The 21,284-nt window shown below is 42.9% G+C and overlaps 2 long non-coding RNA genes across 2 annotated transcripts in view; both read left to right on the forward strand.

The window, feature by feature from the left end:
* The window catches only part of LOC143808550 (uncharacterized), a 1,160,439-nt gene that overhangs the window by 1,030,618 nt on the left and 108,537 nt on the right, over window positions 1-21,284 (forward strand). The window lies entirely within an intron of this gene.
* Window positions 1,860-10,022, forward strand: LOC143810147 (uncharacterized). The gene is made up of 7 exons (XR_013222673.1): window positions 1,860-2,006; window positions 2,249-2,290; window positions 3,013-3,051; window positions 4,490-4,528; window positions 5,354-5,389; window positions 9,114-9,170; window positions 9,989-10,022. It is a non-coding gene; the product is annotated as an uncharacterized LOC143810147 (long non-coding RNA).

The raw sequence follows: 21,284 nt of genomic DNA on the forward strand, positions 1-21,284 counted from the left end.
TGTAACGTAAAAAAAAGGAGAAAAGTTCACAGAGTACGGATACTTCCCGTATATACCACGGCCTCACTAATACCCGGCTGCAGAAATAGTAGGTTTTGGTGGTACAAGTCATGACACATATCAGTGGTGAAGCATGAGAGGACCCCAGGTGCAGTGGTTCTGGGCACCAAAGTCTGTGGGGGCAAAAATGTCCCCTTTCCCCCATCATGCGCAAGTATTCTGAAGTCTCAGAGATTTTGCTGATATTGTAAAAAGGAGTTTTTAGTTTGCATAAAAAATGCTAAAGACGACAAGACAACCTCTTCCTGCCTTCTGGAGAAATAGTAGATGATACATAGTCGTGTCTTATACACGTGTCCCATCGTACTGACCATACAAGTGCTGTGTATACTTGTGGTAACTGACGAGGCCTCGCCCCGCACCACCCCAGGATCCACATCTACTATATAATTGTCTTAGGGTCACTTCCGTCTTTCTGTCTGTCCTTCTGTCTGTCTTTCTTTCTGTCTGTCACAGAAATCCCAAGTCGCCGATTGGTCGTGGCCGTTTGGCCGCGACCAATCAGCAACGGGCACAGTCCAGCCGTGAAATGGCCGCTCCCTACTCCCCTGCAGTCAGTGCCCCCTCCATACTCCCCTCCAGTCAGCGCTCACACAGGGTTAATGGCTGCGTTACACCGCGTTATGTCCGTTAACGCTGCTATTAACCCTGTGTGACCAACTTTTTACTACTGATGCTGCCTATGCAGCATCAATAGTAAAAAGATCTAATGTTAAAAATAATAAAAAAAATTAAAAAAATCATTATATTCTCACCTTCCGGGGCCTTTCCCGCTCCTCGCGATGCTCCGGTCCATGCATTGCGGTCACGCGAGATGATGACGTAGCTATATACTACGTGGGCTGTGTTATATACTATGTGGCTGTGCTATATACTACGTGGTTATGCTATATACTACTTGGGCTGTGTTATATACTGCGTGGGCTGTATGCTACTTGGCTGTGCTATATTTCTCTGCTGTATCTGTGCATCATGAATCGTGGTATGTGTTAAAGAGGGGGGCCCACTGAAACTCTTTCGCCCGGGGCCCTCAAAAAACCTGGAGCAGGCCCTGGCTTCACTGATTGGTCACACTCCGCCGCGAACAATCAGCGACAGGCACTGTCCGCCCACGAATTGGCGCGGAATTTGAACCACGCTTCGCTAATTGGTCGCGGCCGGCCCAATCCTGTGCATAAATTATTCTGAAAGCTTCATAAATAAACTACATACATATTCTAGAATACCCAATGCATTAGAATCGGGCCACCATCTAGAAGGAAATATCACCCTTGCTGGAGATTTTCATAACAAGGGACAATAGAAAGTTTTTTTGGAATTGTGTAGATGTCGCAATATCATTGATTATATTATCCGACAGTATCTTCACCACCTAGACTGGACACTATAATGTAAGTGTATAGAATGAGGGACGGAATATATTATGCCACATCAGAAATCCCCACTAGTGACCACAATAATCATCTGTCTGTGGATGAATCCATCACCACGAGAAATATCTCTGGATTTCTGTATGTGATTTTTTTTATCTTTAATAGTGAGGAGGAAGAAGAGGAGGACATACAGGAGGAAGAAGAGGAGGACAGAGAGGAGGAAGAAGAGGAGGACAGAGAGGAGGAAGAAGAGGAGGACATAGAGGAGGAAGAAAAGGAGGACATAGAGGAGGAAGAAAAGGAGGACATAGAGGAGGAAGAAGAGGAGGACAGAGAGGAGGAAGAAGAGGAGGACAGAGAGGAGGAAGAAGAGGAGGACAGAGAGGAGGAAGAAGAGGAGGACATAGAGGAGGAAGAAAAGGAGGACATAGAGGAGGAAGAAAAGGAGGACATAGAGGAGGAAGAAGAGGAGGACAGAGAGGAGGAAGAAGAGGAGGACAGAGAGGAGGAAGAAGAGGAGGACAGAGAGGAGGAAGATGAGGAGGGAAACCCACCAGACACTGATAAGAGTGTGTAAGTGGAGAGATATAATGAGATGATTATACACAGACACTATCGATGATACATTATAGAGAGCTATAGTGACAGCTGACCGCCACTGCGTCTTTACCCATCCGGGGATGACATTCTCTTATATCTCAGGCCAGTGACAATATATAGCGGTGGTCACTAAGGGGTTTAATGAGAGGAGAAATATCTCTATAATTCCATATATGTCGCGTTCTATCTCTATATGTTCACATTATTTCTTATAGTGAAAAAGAACAAGAACAAGAAGAGCAAGATGGAGACGTTGTGTATGTAGAGAGATGTAATAATATGATTGTATGGACAATATATAGTGTATATTATATGTACATGTGGCTATACAGGTAATGAGGATATACGGCATGGCCTCACATGTCCCCGGCTGCAGAGATTACACCTTGTGGTGCCAGTCATGACGCATGCCAGTGGGGTGGCATGAGAGGACTACAGGAGCCGTTACTCTGAGCATCAAAGTCATTGGGGCACAAATTTCCCATTTACTCAAAGTCAAACGAGCAGCGTCAAGTGCAACCTCCTCTTCCAGTAATGCAATGAATTCCTGCCTATGCAGAGCGCAGCAGTCCAGATAAGTTTGTCACCTACTGCTACACGTTGTATAGGCAGCAGCCATCGAAGTGACAAAGCTCATTTCATAATACTGTGACTTTTAGCATCTTGGTCTCTGTCCATGGAAATCCATCCTGACTGCTGCGCTCTGCATAAGCAGCAAAAGAGATGACAACATGTGAGCAGCTAATAACTGAAGACAGTATTGAATCTTGTGCACTGTTCTCTCTTCAGTCACTACTAAGAGCTGCTTTTATGTTTTCACTTTTATGTCCTGGAGTGAAAAAGCCCCAACATTTTATGTAACTTCGAGTTGCCTGTAAATTTTGTGACATTTAAATTGTTTTACACCAGAAACAAATTTGATGAATCAGCCCTGATATGTTCTAGACTTTTCTGACTACAGATTTATTTTCTCCTATAGACCAAACTTGTTGGACTCTTCAATTCTGGACACTTTATTGTAAGTAAAGAGAATGCAAGGAGATGCCTGCTCCACAACCACGGAACATTCCACAGATCATTCCACAGAACATTCCACAGATCATTCTACAGAACATTCCACAGAATATTGCACGGAACATTCCACAGATCAGTCCACAGAACATTCCACAGAATATTCCACAGATCATTCTACAGAACATTCCACAGAACATTCCACAGAACATTCCACAGAATATTTCACAGATCGTTTCACAGATCTTTCACAGAATATTCCACAGAAAGAGAAACCTAAATACATGACTGTAAGGTTATGTGCACACGTTCAGAAATTTTCACATTTTTTTTGCGTTTTTTCGCGATAAAAACGCATAAAAACGCATACATATGCATCCTATCATTTAGAATGCATTCCGCAATTTTTGTGCACATGATGCCCTTTTTTTCACAAAAAAAAAAACGCATCACGGTAAAAAAGCAGCATGTTCATTAATTTTGCCCATTTTTGCGTTTTTCCCGCTATTTAATGCATTGGGAAAAAAACGCGCAAAAAACGTGCAGAAGATGATCTAAAAACACATAAAAACCGCAAAAAAAAACGCATGCGGATTTCTGGCAGAAATGTCCGGTTTTTGTCAGGAAATTTCTGCAAGAAATCCTGACGTGTGCACGTAGCCTAAGGCTATGTACACACGTAGGAAAAGAGGTGCAGAATTTTCTGCACAAAATCCACATCGCCTGGCAGAATCCGCAGCCGCGGATTTGCCGCGGTTTTTATGCAGATTTTGTGCAATTTTTATGTGGAATTGATGCGGATTTTGTGCGGATTTTCTGCAGTTTTTGCCACTGCGGAATTTTAACATTGAGGGGTGCAGAAATGCTGCAGATCCGTACAAAAGTGACATGCACTTCTTTGAAATCCGCAGCAATTCCGCACTGATTTTTCCGCACAGTCTGCACAGGTTTTTCTTTTCCCATTGAATGACATTGTACTGTACATCAGTGCGGATCTGTAGCGTTTCTGCACGGAAAAATTTGCTGCGTATCCGCACTAAATCCGCATCGTGTGCACATAGCCTATACCAGAATGTAATATATGTGATATATAATATCTGTCCAGTCCTCTGAGAAGCGTCCTCTTCTACTACTACAGGGTTATGGCTCGGGTTAGGGTCAACGTGATAAATTAGTTACATAAAAAGTAGAATAAAAAAAATAAAAGCTTAAAAATGCTAATAAATTATAAAAAAATATATATTTAATATCGGATTTCAAAACACAAAAAAAACAGAAGGTCAAAGAGCAAAGAATAATGACATGTTTTTGTTGTTGTTGTTTTTTTTAACTCAAAATACAATACTTGTGCTTGGGAGAATATTCCCGGTGACACACGTTATAGATGAGATGTTCTAGACATTTCTGAATCAATCATTGTAACTGGTGTTTTTCTGTTTTTATAGTGCGAACATCTCAGACTGTACAACATTGGACACCTTGTAGTAAGTATAGACAATGGAAAGCAGATGCCTATTCCGCAGCCACAGAACAATCCACAGAACATTACACAGAACCTTCCACAGAACCTTCCACAGAACCTTCCACAGAACAATCCACAGAACATTCCACAGAACAATCTACATAACATTCCACAGAACATTCCACAGAACCTTCCACAGAACATTCCACAGAACAATCCACAGAACATTCCACAGAACCTTCCACAGAACCTTCCACAGAACCTTCCACAGAACAATCCACAGAACAATCTACATAACATTCCACAGAACCTTCCACACAACAATCCACAGAACAATCCACAGAACATTCCACAGAACCTTCCACAAAACATTACATAGAATATTCCACAGAACAATCCACAGAATTTTCCACAGAAAAATCCAAGGAAAAACTATAATTTTATATATATTTTTTGGCTGAAAATACAATTCCCGTGTTTGGGTAACAAGAAGATCAATACCGGTCTAAGGAGTGTTAGGAAGTCATGGGTTATGGGTCACAAAATGCTGCTTTGCCCAGGGCACTGGCAACCAACACTATGCCAATGCCACATACTGAAATTGACCTGTTTTGGAGGGGAATTACAAGGGGTCCTAAATATTGGGGGATTGGTTATTTTACTAGTCATCACAGCGGAGCCAGCGTTTATCAAGGATCCCTGATATCCCTTTAGTCTTACAATATAATCTGTTATAATAAGGAGCAGCAAGAATATTCCCAGTGACACTTGTTCTAATGTTATAGATGAAATATTCTACACGTTTCTCAATCAATCATTGTAACTGGAGTTTTTTCTTCTTTTATAGCAAAAACATCTCGGAGTGGACACCAGACACTATATTGTAAGTATAGAGAATGGAAAGGAGAAGCCTATAACACAATCACAGAACATTCTACAGAACATTCCACAATCACAGTAGATTCCAGTGATCAATCTGAGTTTTGTCTTGTTACAATCATGAGAAGATTATAGATCTAGTCCTGAACACAATCCTGACTATCTCAGGGAAAGACTAAGAACATGACTGTAAACCAGTGAGAATGTAATATAATGTGATTTATACTCTACGTCCTGTCCTCTGAGGAGCGGCCTCTTCTACCACACCGCCTACAGGAACAGACTGAGCCCAATGGATAATCCAGTCCTTAGAGGAACACAATAGTTCTGAGGTTATAGATAGGATTCCGCCATTACAGGCCGTCTGTGTCCATATTAATCACAATGAGGTTATTAGTGGCAGTTTTACATCAGATCTGCCCACTAGTGATCACAATAAAGATCTGATCATGGATGAACTTAATACCAGGAGAAATATCTATATAACCTGAGGAGGAGGCAGGAGATGCCATGTAAGTGGAGCTATAATGTGAGGATGATAGGGACTTTTTTGTTGTATGGAATTTCCATAAGGAGTATGTGGGGACATGGATATGGGGTGTGTTTCACTAGTTATCAGAGCAGATATGGAGCAGTTGACCAACGTGACAGCATTGTATAGAGATGAGATATGATCCATGGGAGGAGACTCTATTGTCCTAAGAGTCGCCTCAACCACAGAACATTCTATGACTGAGGCCTCATGTACACAACTCCATATGATGTAATATTTGAGAAATGGTTATGATCTATCGAAGTACAAGTACAGACCAAAAGTTTGGACACACCTTCTCATTCAAAGATTTTTCTGTATTTTCATGACTCTGAAAATTGTACATTCACACTGAAGGCATCAAAACTATGAATTAACACATGTGGAATTATATACTTAACAAAAAAGTGTGAAGCAACTGAAAATATGTCTTATGTTCTAGGTTCTTCAAAGTAGCCACCTTTTGCTTTGATGACTGCTTTGAACACTCTTGGCATTCTCTTGAGTTTCAAGAGGTAGTCACCAGAAATGGTTTTCACTTCACAGGTGTGCCCTGTCAGGTTTAATAAGTGGGATTTCTTGCCTTATAAATGGGTTTGGGACCATCATTTGTGTTGTGCAGAAGTCTGGTGGATACACAGCTGATAGTCCTACTGAATAGACTGTTAGAATTTGTATTACAGCAAGAAAAAAGCAGCTAAGTAAAGAAAAACGAGTGGCCATCATTACTTTAAAGGGCCACTGTCACCCCCCCCCCCCCAGCCGTTATAAACTAAAAGAGCCACCTTGTGCAGCAGTAATGCTGCAGTCTAACAAGGTGGCTCTTTTAGTTTTTGATTCATTTATTACCTGAATAAATCGTTTTAAAATTTGGCCACACATACCAGATATTGTGCCAGGAGGCGGTCCGAATCGTCCCCTATGAAGCTCCCAACGGCCGTCACTCTTCTCTTCAGGGGCGATGGTCGCCGCCCCCTGAGCGCTGTTATCTTCTGAAATCCGGCGCCTGCGCTGTGCGTGCCTGCCTGGGGCCTGCGCAGTGTTCATTGTCAGTGCGGCCACACTGTTGCTGAATCCCCCGCCCCGCACTGTTATTCATTATGCACAGTGCGGGGCTGGGGTTCCTGGGAAGGTGGGGGAGCTGGGGAGCGTCGGAGCTGGAGAGCGTCTAAACAGCGCAGTGCGCATGCCCAGGAACCCCAGCCCCGCATTGTGCATAATGAATAACAGTGCGGGGCGGGGGATTCAGCAACAGTGTGGCCGCACTGACAATGAACACTGTGCAGGCCCCAGGCAGGCACACACAGCGCAGGCGCCGGATTTCAGAAGATAACAGCGCTCAGGGGGCGGCGACCATCGCCCCTGAAGAGAAGAGTGACGGCCGTTGGGAGCTTCATAGGGGACGATTCGGACCGCCTCCTGGCACAATATCTGGTATGTGTGGCCAATTTTTAAAACGATTTATTGAGGTAATAAATGAATCAAAAACTAAAAGAGCCACCTTGTTAGACTGCAGCATTACTGCTGCACAAGGTGGCTCTTTTAGTTTATAACAGCTGGGGGGGGTGACAGTGGCCCTTTAAGAAATGAAGGTCAGTCAGTACGAAAAATTGGGGAAACTTTGAAAGTCCCCAAGTGCAGCAGCAAAAACCATCAAGCGCTACAAAGAAACTGGCTCACATGAGGACCGCCCCAGGAAAGGAAGACCAAGAGTCACCTCTGCTTCTGAGGATAAGTTTATCCGAGTCACCAGCCTCAGAAATCGCAGGTTAACAGCAGCTCAGATTAGAGACCAGGTCAATGCCACACAGAGTTCTAGTAGCAGACACATCTCTACAACAACTGTTAAGAGGAGACTTTGTGCAGCAGGCCTTCATGGTAAAATATCTGCTAGGAAACCACTGCTAAGGACAGGCAACAAGCAAAAGAGACTTGTTTGGGCTAAAGAACACAAGGAATGGACATTAGACCAGTGGAAATCTGTGCTTTGGTCTGATAAGTCCAAATTTGAGATCTTTGGTTCCAACCACCGTGTCTTTGTGAGACGCAGAAAAGGTGAACGGATGGACTCTACATGCCTGGTTCCCACCATGAAGCATGGAGGAGGAGGTGTGATGGTGTGGGGGTGCTTTGCTGGTGACACTGTTGGGGATTTATTCAAAATTACAATTGAAGGCATACTGAACCAGCATGGCTACCACAGCATCTTACCACAGCAGCGGCATGCTATCCCATCCGGTTTGCGTTTAGTTGGACCATCATTTATTTTTCAACAGGACAATGACCTCAAACACACCTCCAGGCTGTGTAAGGGATATTTGACCAAGAAGGAGAGTGATGGGGTGCTACACCAGATGACCTGGCCTCCACAGTCACCAGACCTGAACCCAATCGAGATGGTTTGGGGTGACCTGGACCGCAGAGTGAAGGCAAAAGGGCCAACAACTGCTAGGCATCTCTGGGAACTCCTTCAAGACTGTTGGAAGACCATTCCCGGTGACTACCTCTTGAAGCTCATCAAGAGAATGCCAAGAGTGTGCAAAGCAGTCACCAAAGCAAAAGGTGGCTACTTTGAAGAACCTAAAATATAAGACATATTTTCAGTTATTTCACACTTTTTTGTTAAGTATATAATTCCACACGTGTTAATTCATAGTTTTGATGCCTTCAGTGTGAACGTACAATTTTCAGAGTCATGAAAATACAGAAAAATCTTTGAATGAGAAGGTGTGTCCAAACTTTTGGTCTGTACTGTCTATGGAGCCAGACTTTCCCGCTATTACATAGAGGCCTACAGAAGTATTCTTAATATGCTGCCATATTACACTAATAATTTCCCCTATAAATCTGAATTCAGACGTCTGGGTTTCTCAGTCAGTTTACGGACCACAAGACCCAGGCCAGACACGGGTTTCCTCACCCAAACTTGGCATCATATAAGGCTATAAGGCTCTTGAGTTTAGGTCAGGAGACCCTCGGTCGGTCTGTACATCGCAGTCCACACAGGGATCATAAATGTCGAATGTGTGAAAGTGGCCTAGGACACACAACTCCGCCATATGCATTATTTCTAATGATTAACATTACGTCCATAGTCATGTCAGTGTAAATCGTCACAGAAGACCTGATCATGGATGAATTTACTGTCAGGAGAAACATTGATATAATTGTTATATGATGTTATTATTTCTAATAGAGAAGAAAATGAAGAACAACAAGAAAATGAGGAGACATCGAGTGAGGAGGAGATTGTGTAAGTGGAAAGACCCCAAGTCCATGACAGACCCGTGTCCTGGAGTCAGTGAGACAGCCCTGCCCGCCCATCACTGTCCCAGGATGTCACACCTGTCCTGATAGAAGGGAGGAAATCATTGATGGCTTCTCCCACACAGGAATCTTTATCGCTGATCATAGAGAATGATATGGGAAGTGGGCGCCATGTCCTCCTTAAAGGGAGTCTGTCACCCCCAAAATGCAAATTCAGGTGCTGAATCAAGTAGATAGGGGACTATAGAGTGTAGCGAGCGAGCAGCTTCAGAGAGGCGCTGGAGATCAGAGTGTGCCCGCATACACACTGAGTGTGTGCCCGCTCTGCCCAGTGAGCGCCGCTGGGCTCCTCCAGTGTCAGTGCGCACACACGAGCAGGGATTTGAGTTTAGGGAACTCTCGCTGTGAGAACGCGCCGTCAATCAAGGTCAGAGACCGCGCTGGATATGCAGATCGGAGAGCGAGCCAGGGGGGCACGAAAGCATCCTCATGGTCATATGGAGTAACAGTGACATGTTCTGCAACTACATCAGTAGAATGTATATTGCTAGTATGATTTCTACAGGGGCTGCGTCCTCTATATAAATGTTTAAGTAGCTTAATTTGCATTTCGGGGGTGACAGACTTCTTATAAAATAATGGAGAGAAAATGTATGTATGAATGTAACCTAAAGCTGAGACAGTGAGGGAACATCAGACAAGTAGCTGAGACCTCACATGTACATCGGGCGTTCGGATATAACGGACTAGTTATTATTATTGGGGACTGATCATATAATATCTTATTTTTTCTTTCTGAACTAGAAAACCAAGAGGCTGGATCAGACGGATGAAAAACATGTAAGTAATATAAGGACATGATATATTTCCAGCTCAGTATTCTCCTTCTGCTGATCTTTGTTATTCATTATCATGTATTACAAATCACATAGCGAGTAAACATGGACGTCAAAATGTTAGCCATGACACTCTGAGTGGTGGTCGGCATCTAGAGGGGAGATGGGGCACATATACTGTATGTCTTAATACATGAAACGTTCAACCTCTCTGCTGTGTCCTTCAGTCACTGACATATCAGATGTCAGCCCTTCTATTATGTCCTTCAGTCAGTGAAGTATCAGATGTCAGCCTCTCTGTTGTGTCCTTCAGTCACTAAAGTGTCAGATGTCAACCTCTCTATTCTGCCCTTCAGTCACTGAGGTCTCAAACGTCAGCCTCTCTTTTCTGTCCATCAGTGAGGTGTCAGATGGTAGCCTCTCTATTCTGTCCTTCAGTCACTGAGGTGTCAGATGTCAGCCTTTCTATTCTGTCCTTCAATTAAGGTATCAGATGCTAGCCTCTCTCTCTTCTCTCCATCAGTGAGGTGTCAGATGTCAGCCTCTCAATTCTGTGCTACAGTTACTGAAATATCAGATGTCAGGCTGATTTTTCTGTCCTTCAGTCCCTGAGGTGTGGGAGCATAGTTCTTGCTGTTTATCATTGTTCTCTATTACTGATATATGACTTTCTTCTTGATAGTCAGAGGGGCAATGTCTCATGTTGAGGCAAATCTCCATTGATAGGCAAGAATTTAGTACACAATTTTGCATGATGAGAGAGCGTTTTATTTTTGGTGACTATCTGGACTCTATCATTTATTTGGTTTTATTCCTTTGCAGCTGAAATTTTTACATAGTTACATAGATTGAAAAAAGATCTAGGTCCATCAAGTTCAACCTTTCTCCACCAATTGTACAGTGGGTACAGAAAGTATTCAGACCCCTTTAAATTTTTCACTCTTTGTTTCATTGTAGCCATTTGGTGAATTCAAAAAAGTTCTTTTTTTTCTCATTAATGTACACTCTGCATCTCATCTTGACTGAAAAAAAACAGAAATTTAGAAATGTTTGCAAATTTATTAAAAAGAAAAGCTGAAATATCACATGGCCATAAGTATTCAGAACCCTGAACCCTTTGTTCAGTATTGAGTAGAACCCCCTTTTGAGCTAGTACAGCCATGAGTCTTCTTGGGAATGATGCAACAAGTTTTTCACACCTGGATTTGGAGATCCTCTGCCATTCTGCCTTGCAGATCCTCTCCAGTTCCATCAGGTTGGATGGTGAACGTTGGTGGACAGCCATTTTCAGGTCTCTCCAGAGATGCTCAATTGGGTCTAGGTCAGGGCTGTGGCTGGGCCAATCAAGAATGGTCACAGAGTTGTTCTGAAGCCACTCCTTTGTTATTTTAGCTGTGTGCTTAGGGTTATTGTCTTGTTGGAAGTTGAACCTTCGGCCAAGTCTGAGGTCCAGAGCACTCTGGAAGAGGTTTTCATCCAGGATATCTCTGTACTTGGCTGCATTCATGTTTCCTTCAATTGCAACCAGTCATCCTGTCCCTGCAGCTGAAAAACACCCCCATAGCGTGATGCTGCCACCACCATGTTTCACTTTTGGGATTTTCTCCACACACACACCTCTTAGAATGATCACCAAAAAGTTCTATCTTCATCTCATCAGACCAGAGAATCTTATTTCTCATAGTCTGGGAGTCCCTCATGTGATAGGCTTCCGTCGGGCAGCTCTGCCATAAATGCCCGACTGGTGGAGGGATGCAGTGATAGTTGACTTTGTGGAACTTTCTCACATCTTCCTACTGCATCTGTGGAGCTCAGCCGCAGTGATCTTGGGGTTCTTCTTTACCTCTCTCAGCAAGGCTCTTCTCCCATGATTGCTCAGTTTAGCTGGACGGCCAGGTCTAGGAAGACTTCTGGTGGTCCCAAACTTCTTCCATTTAAGGATTATGGAGGCCACTGTGCTCTTTGGAACCTTGAGTACTGCCCAAATACTTTTGTGACCTTGGCCAAATGTGTGCCTTGCCACAATTCTGTCTCTGAGATCCTTGGCCTGTTCCTTTGACCTCATGATTCTCATTTGGACTGACTTGCACTGTGAGCTGTGAGGCCTTATATAGACAGGTGTGCGCCTTTCCAGGTCAAGTCCTAACAGTTTAATTATACACAGCTGGACTCCAATGAAGGAGTAGAACCATCTCAAGGAAGAAAATGGACAGCATGTAACTTAAATGAGTGTCTGAGCAAAGGTTCTGATTACTTATGACCATGTGATATTTCAGTTGTTCTTTTTTAATAAATTTGCAAAAATTTCTACATTTCTGTTTTTTTCAGTCAAGATGAGGTGCAGAGTGAAAATTAATGAGAAAATGAAAAAAATTTTTGAATTTACCAAATGGATGCAATGAAACAAAGAGTGAAAAATGTAAAGAGGTCTGAATACTTTCGGTACCCACTGTACATTTTGTCACTAATTTAACTATAATCCACATTGTAATGTGTAATGAGGAAATCATCCAGCCCTTGTATAAAATCTGTTATAGTGTCTGCCATTGCTCCCTCTTGTGGTCGGGCATTCCGCCGTCTGAGTGCTCTAACTGTAAAGAACCCCTTCCTATTTAGCTGCCGGATTTGAAATAAAAGGACGAGGAAGGAGAAGCCTCTATCAACGTAAATAAATTGCAGGAATGTCTGTAATCACCCCGTGTAACAGGCCCTTTAGTTATTCTAAGAGTCAGTGACGATCTTCACATCTTTCCATAACATCCTGTAGCTAAGGGGCGGCTTTATCTTACAGAATAGTAGAAATACGGCCCGGTGTGATGTACGGTACCAGGTGTCAGCCCAATGTCTGCAGTGAAGGCATAAACCCAGGGGCTGTAACATTATTCCGTAGGAATAAAACTCCAGAGATGAAGTGGGGGATTATATACTCAAATCCACACAATTGTCACATTTTTCATGGGACTTAAAGTAGACCGTGCTCTCATAAACATGTTTTTGTATTTTTTTTTTTAGATTTCTCTCCTTGGTTTGCTGCAAAACATCTGAAAAAAAGTGAGTATCCAACACCCCCCGATAAGGACATTCTGCGCCCCCATATTCACGCCCATGCCATTTTTCATCACATTATCAGCGAGTTGGATAAATAGCAGCACAAATATTAGCAGCACAAAAGAGTTATATGCTGAAATGTGCCCTGGTGTCACAAACAATGAGCAAAAACGATTGATGTGCTGGAAGGTCGACTTCACAGCCACACAGGATCCTATGTATCTGAAGTAGCTGACTGACAATCAACTGCCTACCTAACTGACTCTTCACTGTTAACCTGACAAAATGACACCAGAACACCATGTCTGCTCTTTGTATGGAGAAGAACATGTGACTTTGGCAGCCAGTGACACAAGCTGTTGTGTCTGGATGTTGTAGAATGCTTCTGTTGGCTGCCAAAATATCCACACATAATGTAAAGAAATAAAAACAGTCTGCTGCACCTCTAACCTCCCCCCACTCTCAAACACGTCCCCCTGTCCCCCCCACTCATCATACAGCACCACTATCCTAGCTAAAGTAATAACAAAAGCATTAATGGAAAAGCCGTCATGTAACGAACTTTGACCAAATTTTGCTGATTTTTAGTAAAAATGCTCAGGTGTCCGAACACGAATCAAAATGTACTACATTTGTGCCGAATTTTAGATGGGCGAACGTTTTCCGAACAAGTTCACTGCTCTCTAGTAATAACACGCTGAGTGGGCGACTAGTTTGGGGAAATAAATGCCACATCAACTAGTCAAAAGGTGCATAAGAGAAACGGACTTTAGAAATACCTTTTCTTAAGATCTGTTTATATATCAAACTAGATGGTGGCCTGATTGTAATGCATCAGTTATTCAAAAATATGCATAGTAGTATATAGCACAGCCCACGTAGTATATAACACAGCCCACGTAGTATGTTGCACAGCCACGTAGCATATAACACAGCCCACGTAGTATATTGCACAGCCACGTAGTATACAGCACAGCCACGTAGTATATAGCACAGCCACGTAGTATACAGCACAGCCACGTACTATACAGCACAGCCATGTAGTATATAGCACAGCCATGTAGTATAGAGCACAGCCACGTAGTATATAGCACAGCCACATAGTATATTGCCCAGCCACGTAGTATACTGCCCAGCCACGTAGTATATAACATAGCCCAAGTAATATATAGCACAGAGACGTAGTATATATCACAGGCCACTCAGTATATAACACAGCCCATGCAGTATATAACACAGCCCACATAGTATCTAACACAGCCCACATAGTATATAGCAATGTGGGCACCATATTCCTGTTAAAAAAAGAATTAAAATATGAAATAGTTATATACTCACCTTCTGGTGGCCCCCGAATCCAGCCCAGGCGTTTAGCGATGCTCCTCATGACGATCCGGTCCCAAGAATGCGGCAATAAAACGTAATGATGTAGCGGTCTCGCGAGACCGCTACGTGATCTCGAGTCACTGCCGCAATGCATTCTTGGGATCGGAGCATCGCGAGGAGTGGGAAAGGAGCCGGAAGGTGAGAATATAATGATTTTTTTATTTTTTTAATTATTTTTAGCATTAGATCTTTTTACTATTGATGCTGCATAAAAAGTGGGTTACACAGGGTTAATAGCAGCGTTAACAGACTATGTTACACTGCGTTATGCCGCTGTGTAACGCAGTCCATTTAACGGACTGCTAAACCGCTATGGGGAGTAGGGAGGGGGCACTGACTGGAGGGGAGTAGGGAAGGGTGACTTCGCGGCCGGACCGTGCCCGTCGCTGATTGGTCAATCAGCGACGCGGGATTTCCGTGACAGACAAACAGACGGAAGTGACCCTTAGACGATCATATAGATAGATGTGAGCCTGATGCTATGTGAGGAGAGCCTGATGCTATGGAGAGATGGACTCAGCGAAAAATGACAACAGGATCCATTACTGCCTCGGACTCAGCTTAGTGTTAAAAGTAGCCAAATTGTTCATGTGAAATTATAATGTGAGAGATTATTTGGGGCAGGACAAGGTGTTCTGGTGCCAAAATGACCCCCATCCAGCATGTTCAATCAGGGAAGTGGCGGAGCACTTCCCTATAGCTGGTCATACACAAGGCACACTGTAGCTGTAGACCAGATAGTCATTCAGCAGACATCATGTATCCCGCCATCCATGCACCACTGTACGTCATCGCTACATATGAAATGATGATTCCTCACCAATGTCTCCTGATGACCCCAGACTGTAGAGGGGGAGACATGTGGGTGCAGGACATATGGATTGTGATAAGAGAGGGATACATGTTATTTATTCCGGAAGCTTTCTGTATCTGTTTTAATATTAGCTTAGTATTGAAATAGGATAATTCGTGGATATTCTCCACGCTGCTGCACAAATAATGGTCCAGATGTAGAATAGATAAAAAATTGGTATATTTATTTTCTCAACGCGTTTGGAAGTCACTCGGACTTCTTCCCCAGGAGATGCATAACTGTACAATAACTCCACATGCTGTTTAAATAGATTCAACATTCAAATCTGGCGCCAAAGGCATCACCTGCCCAACAATGTCAAAGTTCAGGGAGCCGGCACATGATACAACAAATGACAGTTCAAACTAGAACTTTTGATTTGGCTAAAAGAAGGGAGAATTCTTATTATATTCTTATTATATTCTCTACGGTGACCCGTAGAAGCGCAAAGCACAGCGCGAAACGGCCGTTGTCTCCTTCCTTCCCTGCTCACACGAGCTTCGGCTCCGACGTTCCCAGCCATGAATTTTATTCAAATGTATTGCCAATAAAGACTGAAATTTGAAGACCGGTGAGTGCCCTCTAATTTTCTGTTTACTTATTATATTCTTGTAACACTCTTATTATCTATTTACAGGTACATTTATACAAAGAAGGAACTAAAGAACAGAAAAGTTCCAGATAAAGAAAATCATAAATAAATAAACATTTTCTTATTAATTTATTAAAAATATATGAATGTGTAAAAATTAATTTATTATTTGATTAAAAATATGAAATATAGTGCCTTGCGAAAGTATTCGGCCCCCTGGAACTTTTCAACCTTTTCCCACATATCATGCTTCAAACATAAAGATACCAAATGTAAATTTTTGGTTAAGAATCAACAACAAGTGGAACACAATTGTGAAGTTGACCGAAATTTCTTGGTTATTTTACATTTTTGTGGAAATTCAAAAACTGAAAAGTTGGGAGTGCAATATTATTCAGCTCCTTTACTTTCAGTGCAGCAAACTCACTCCAGAAGTTCATTGTGGATCTCTGAATGATCCAATGTTGTCCTAAATGCCTAACAATGATAAATATAATCCACCTGTGTGTAATCAAGTCTCCGTATAAATGCACCTGCTCTGTGATAGTCTCAGGGTTCTGTTTGAAGCACAGAGAGCATCATGAAGAGTAACGAACACAACATGCAAGTCTATGATACTGTTGTGGAGAAGTTTAAAACTTTAGACATCCCAAGGAGCACCGTGCAAGTGATCATATTGAAATGGAAGGAGTATCATACCACTGCAAATCTACCAAGACCCGACCATCCCTCTAAACTTTCATCTCAAACAAGGAGAAGACTGATCAGAGATGCAGCCAAGAGGCCCATGATCACTCTGGATGAACTGCAGAGATCTACAGCTGAGGTGGGAGCTGAGGTGGGACAGTCTGTCCATAGGACAACAATCAGTCGTACACTGCACAAATCTGGCCTTTATGGAAGAGTGGCAAGAAGAAAGCCGTTTCTCAAAGATATCCATAAAATGTGTCATTTAAAGTTTGCAAGAAGCCACATGGGAGACACACCAAACATGTGGAAGAAGGTTCTCTGGTCAGATGAAACCAAAATCGATATGTTTGACGTAAAGGCAACACAGCTCATCACCCTGAACACACCATCAAACATGGTGGCGGCAGCATCATTGTATGGGCCTGCTTTTCTTCAGCAGGGACAGGGAAGATGGTTAAAATTGATGGGAAGATGGATGGAGCCAAATACAGGACGATTCTTGAAGAAAACCTGTTTGAGTCTGCAAAAGACCTGAAACTGGGATGGAGATTTTTTTTTCCAACTAGACAATGATCCCAAACATAAAGCAAAATCTACAATGGAATGGTCACAAATAAACGTATCCAAGTGTTAGAATGGCCAAGTCAAAGTCCAGACCTCAATCCAATCAAGAATCTGTGGAAAGAGCTGAAAACTGCTGTTCACAAACGATCTCCATCAAACCTCACTGAGCTCGAGCTGTTTGCCAAGGAAGAATGGGCAAGAATTTCAGTCTTTCGATGCACAAAACTGATAGAGACATACCCCAAGCGACTTGCAGCTGTAATCGCAGAAAAAGGTAGCGCAACAAAGTATTAAGTTTAAAGGGGTCGAATAATATTGCACGCCCCACTTTTCAGTTTTTGAATATCCACAAAAATTTAAAATAACCAATAAATTTCATCCAACTTCACAATTGTGTTCCACTTGTTGTTGATTCTTCACCAAAAATTTACATTTGGTATCTTTATGTTTGAAGCATGATATGTGGGAAAAGTTGAAAAGTTCCAGGGAGTCGAATACTTTCGCAAGGCACTGTAAATGTAAGCAATAATTGTGCCGTTAATTCCTAGATCTTATTTATACAGGGACCATCAGCGAACAGAAATTAAATATTCGAGGAGGATATTTCATCGTAATCATGTATTACATCTGTTGGTTAATTGATATTTAACTATCCCATTTAAAAAACACTAGTTATTAATAACGCAAAAAGGCTGGAAAATCATTAACATCATACAGGACCAGCACAGGTTCACCAGGAGAGAACACAACACATGCAACAATATGGACCACAAACTCATATAAATACACGTTCACAACCGGCTTTTGGCTCCAAACTGATCACATTAATTATTTTTATTATTTATAAAGGCGATAATACCACTAATCTCTGATTAAAAATCATAATATATTAAAAAAGAGAGATGTATATATATGTGCCTATCTCAATAGTTAATAGTCACATCGTGTTATTATGAAGTTCACAAATAATCAAATGGACTGATGGATACAAAACAGGACCAAGGAGAGAAAGAAGAAAGAGAGAACCCGAGAATGGACAAGATCGAGTCCTGACAGGACAGCCAGCTCACCGCTGCCAGGGAAGCTCCACGACGCACCAGAGCCCCTTCTATTGGTATAAATCCATAAAAAAATATGTTATTATTAAACAAATTTGCAAAACATTAGAATAAAAAAGGGAAAGCCACAATTAAGAGTTATTTCCACAGTGTTGCCGTTATTAGCTTACCAAGATACTAAGTAGTGTTCACTAGGGTTCAGCGACTTTTACTTTTTTAGGATCGAGTCGGGTTTCGCGAAACCCGACTTTGTCAAAAGTCGAGTCAAGTCAAATCGTTCGATTATCGCACAAAGTCGGGGGTCGACCGAAACACGAAACCCCATGTAAGTCAATGATGGGTGAGCAAAGTCTCTCTCTCTCTCGTCCCTGCAAAGCAAAGGTTATTTTGGACTGTGGAAATCGCTACATCCCAAACGGTAAAATGGCAGTTATACCCCCCTGTGACGCCGCAGAAAGCAAGCCGGAACCTATGTCATCACGCTGCCCACACTCCTTCTTTGGCTGAAAAATGGCTGGGAATGCGTCATATGAAACGCGACTTTGGCGCGAAGATTGCCGACCGCATGGCCGATCCCACAGTGAGATCGGGTCGGGTTTCATGAAACCCGACTTTGCTGAAAGTCGGCGATTTTTGAAAATGTCCGATCCGTTTCGCTCAACCCTAGTGTTCGCTTCTTCCAGTTTTTGATAATTTTTTGATTACTCACCAGTCAGCCAGGCATCATGGTTACTGACATAACTATCTAGTTCCTGTGGAAAAGCCAATATGTTGGTGTGTTCAGGTCTCACTGTACTGGGGTAAAATTTTTCTAAAAAGTTAAAAGTAGCCGTACTGTACATGGGAGATTCTAATGTATGAGATTATTTGGGGGCAGGAAAAAGTGTTCTGGTGCCAAAGACACATAGGAAAAATGACTTCCCTCCAGCATGTTCAATCAGGGAAGTGGCAGAGCACTTCCCTATAGCTGGCCATACACAAGACACACTGTAGCTGTAGATTGGACGATCATTCAGCAGAGATCATCTATCCCACCATCCATGCACCATTGTACATCATCGCTACATATGGAATGATGATTATTTTTTCTACAAATGTCTCCTGATGACCCCAAACTGTAGAGAGGGAAACATGTAGACAATTGAATTAATTCATGTAGACGTATGAATTGGGCTAAGTGAGGGACACATGTAAATTATTCTGGAGAAATTCTGTATCTGTTCTAATATTAACTAACCAACTTACTAAGTACCGTATATACTTGAGTATAAGCCGAGATTTTCAGCCCATTTTTTTAGGCTGAAAGTGTCCCTCTCGGCTTATACTCGAGTAATTGTCCCATAGGGTGGGAGGGGCAGTGGCAGCTGTCACATTCTCACCTGCTCCTGGCACGGTCCCTGCATCTCCGATGGTCTCCGGGTGCTGGTAGCTCTTCCTGTGTTGAGCGGTCATGTGGTACCGCTCATTAAAGTAATAAATATGGACTCCACTCCCATAGGGGTGGAGACGCATATTCATTACTTAAATGAGAGGTACCATGTGACGGCTGAACGTAGGAAGAAGCTGCCGGCACCCTGAGACCATCTGTCAGTGAGAAGCAGGGACCACACTGGGAGGGTGACTATAACGGGGGAGGTTGAGCATTGCGCGATATTCACCTATCCCCTTGCCACCACCGGGCACTGCTCCATCTTCCGTGTCCTCCAGCTCTGGTCAGACTGCGCGATGACGTGTTTAGTATTATAGCGTTTAGTGTGCGCCCTCTGCCTGAACAGTCAGAGAGCCAGAAGACAGAGCGGCGCACAGCAGTGGAACGGGGACAGGTGAATATCGCAAGTGCCGGGGGCCTGAGCGACGAGAGGCAAGTATGTGATTTTTTTTAATTACAGCAACAGCATATGGGGCATAATCTATGGAGCATCTTATGCGGCCATTATAAAAGGAAACCTGTCACCCCCAAAATCGATGGTGAGGTAAGCTCACCGTCATCAGGGGCTTATCTACAGCATTCTGTAATGCTGTAGATAAGCCCCGATGTTACCTGAAAGAGGAGAAAAAGAGGTTAGATTATACTCACCCAGTGGCGGTCCCGCTGCGGTCCGGTCCGATGGGTGTCTCAGGTCCACTCCGGCGCCTCCTATCTTCATTCCATGACGTCCTCTTCTGGTCTTCACGCCGCGGCTCCTGCGCAGGCGTACTTTGTATGCCCTGTTGAGGGCAGAGCAAAGTACTGCAGTGTGCAGGCGCCGGGCCTCGCTGACTTTTCCAGCGCCTGCACACTGCAGGACTTTGCAGCGGAACGGGACCGCCCTGGGTGAGCATAATCTAACGTCTTTTTCTCCTCTTTCAGGTAACATCAGCGGCTTAGCTACAGCAAGGTTCCCTTTAACCTTTGTGCAGCATTGTATGGGGCAAATGTTTCTATGGAGTATCTTGGGCCATAATCAACCTTTATACAGCATTGTATGGGGCAATTGTTTCTATGGAGCATCTTATGGGGCCATTATGAACCTTTATGCAGCATTGTATGGGGCAAATGTTTCTATGGAGCATCTTGTTGGGCCATTATTAACCTTTGTGCAGCATTATATTGTGCATATTTTTGTATGAAGCATCTTATGGGGCCCATTATGAACTGTATGGAGCATTATATGTAGCTCCTGATTCAATATGGATATTCAAAAACACTTAACCTACTGATGTCTCAATTAATTTTACTTTTATTGGTATCTATTTTTATTTTTGACATTTACCAGTAGCTGCTGCATTTCCTACCCTAGGCTTATACTCGAGTCATTAAGTTTTCCCATTTTTTTGTGGCAAAATTAGGGGTCTCGGCTTATACTCAAGTATATAAGGTAGTTGGGCTCCTTCTATCTGAGAAATGTCTTAAATTACTTAACGATTCCTAGCAATTTGCTTTTATACTATCCTGGGCATTTCTGCTGGTACTACGTACGATGCCGATGCTACTTTCACAGCTTTTTTGCAGGTGATCTTTCTGCTTTCCTTATCGCTGGGTCACTGTGAGAACACAATAAACTTGCTTCCTCACTACTTTTTGTGCCATCTT

This window comes from Ranitomeya variabilis, chromosome 2 (genome assembly GCF_051348905.1).
Source record: "Ranitomeya variabilis isolate aRanVar5 chromosome 2, aRanVar5.hap1, whole genome shotgun sequence".
NCBI classification, from domain to species: Eukaryota; Metazoa; Chordata; class Amphibia; order Anura; family Dendrobatidae; genus Ranitomeya; species Ranitomeya variabilis.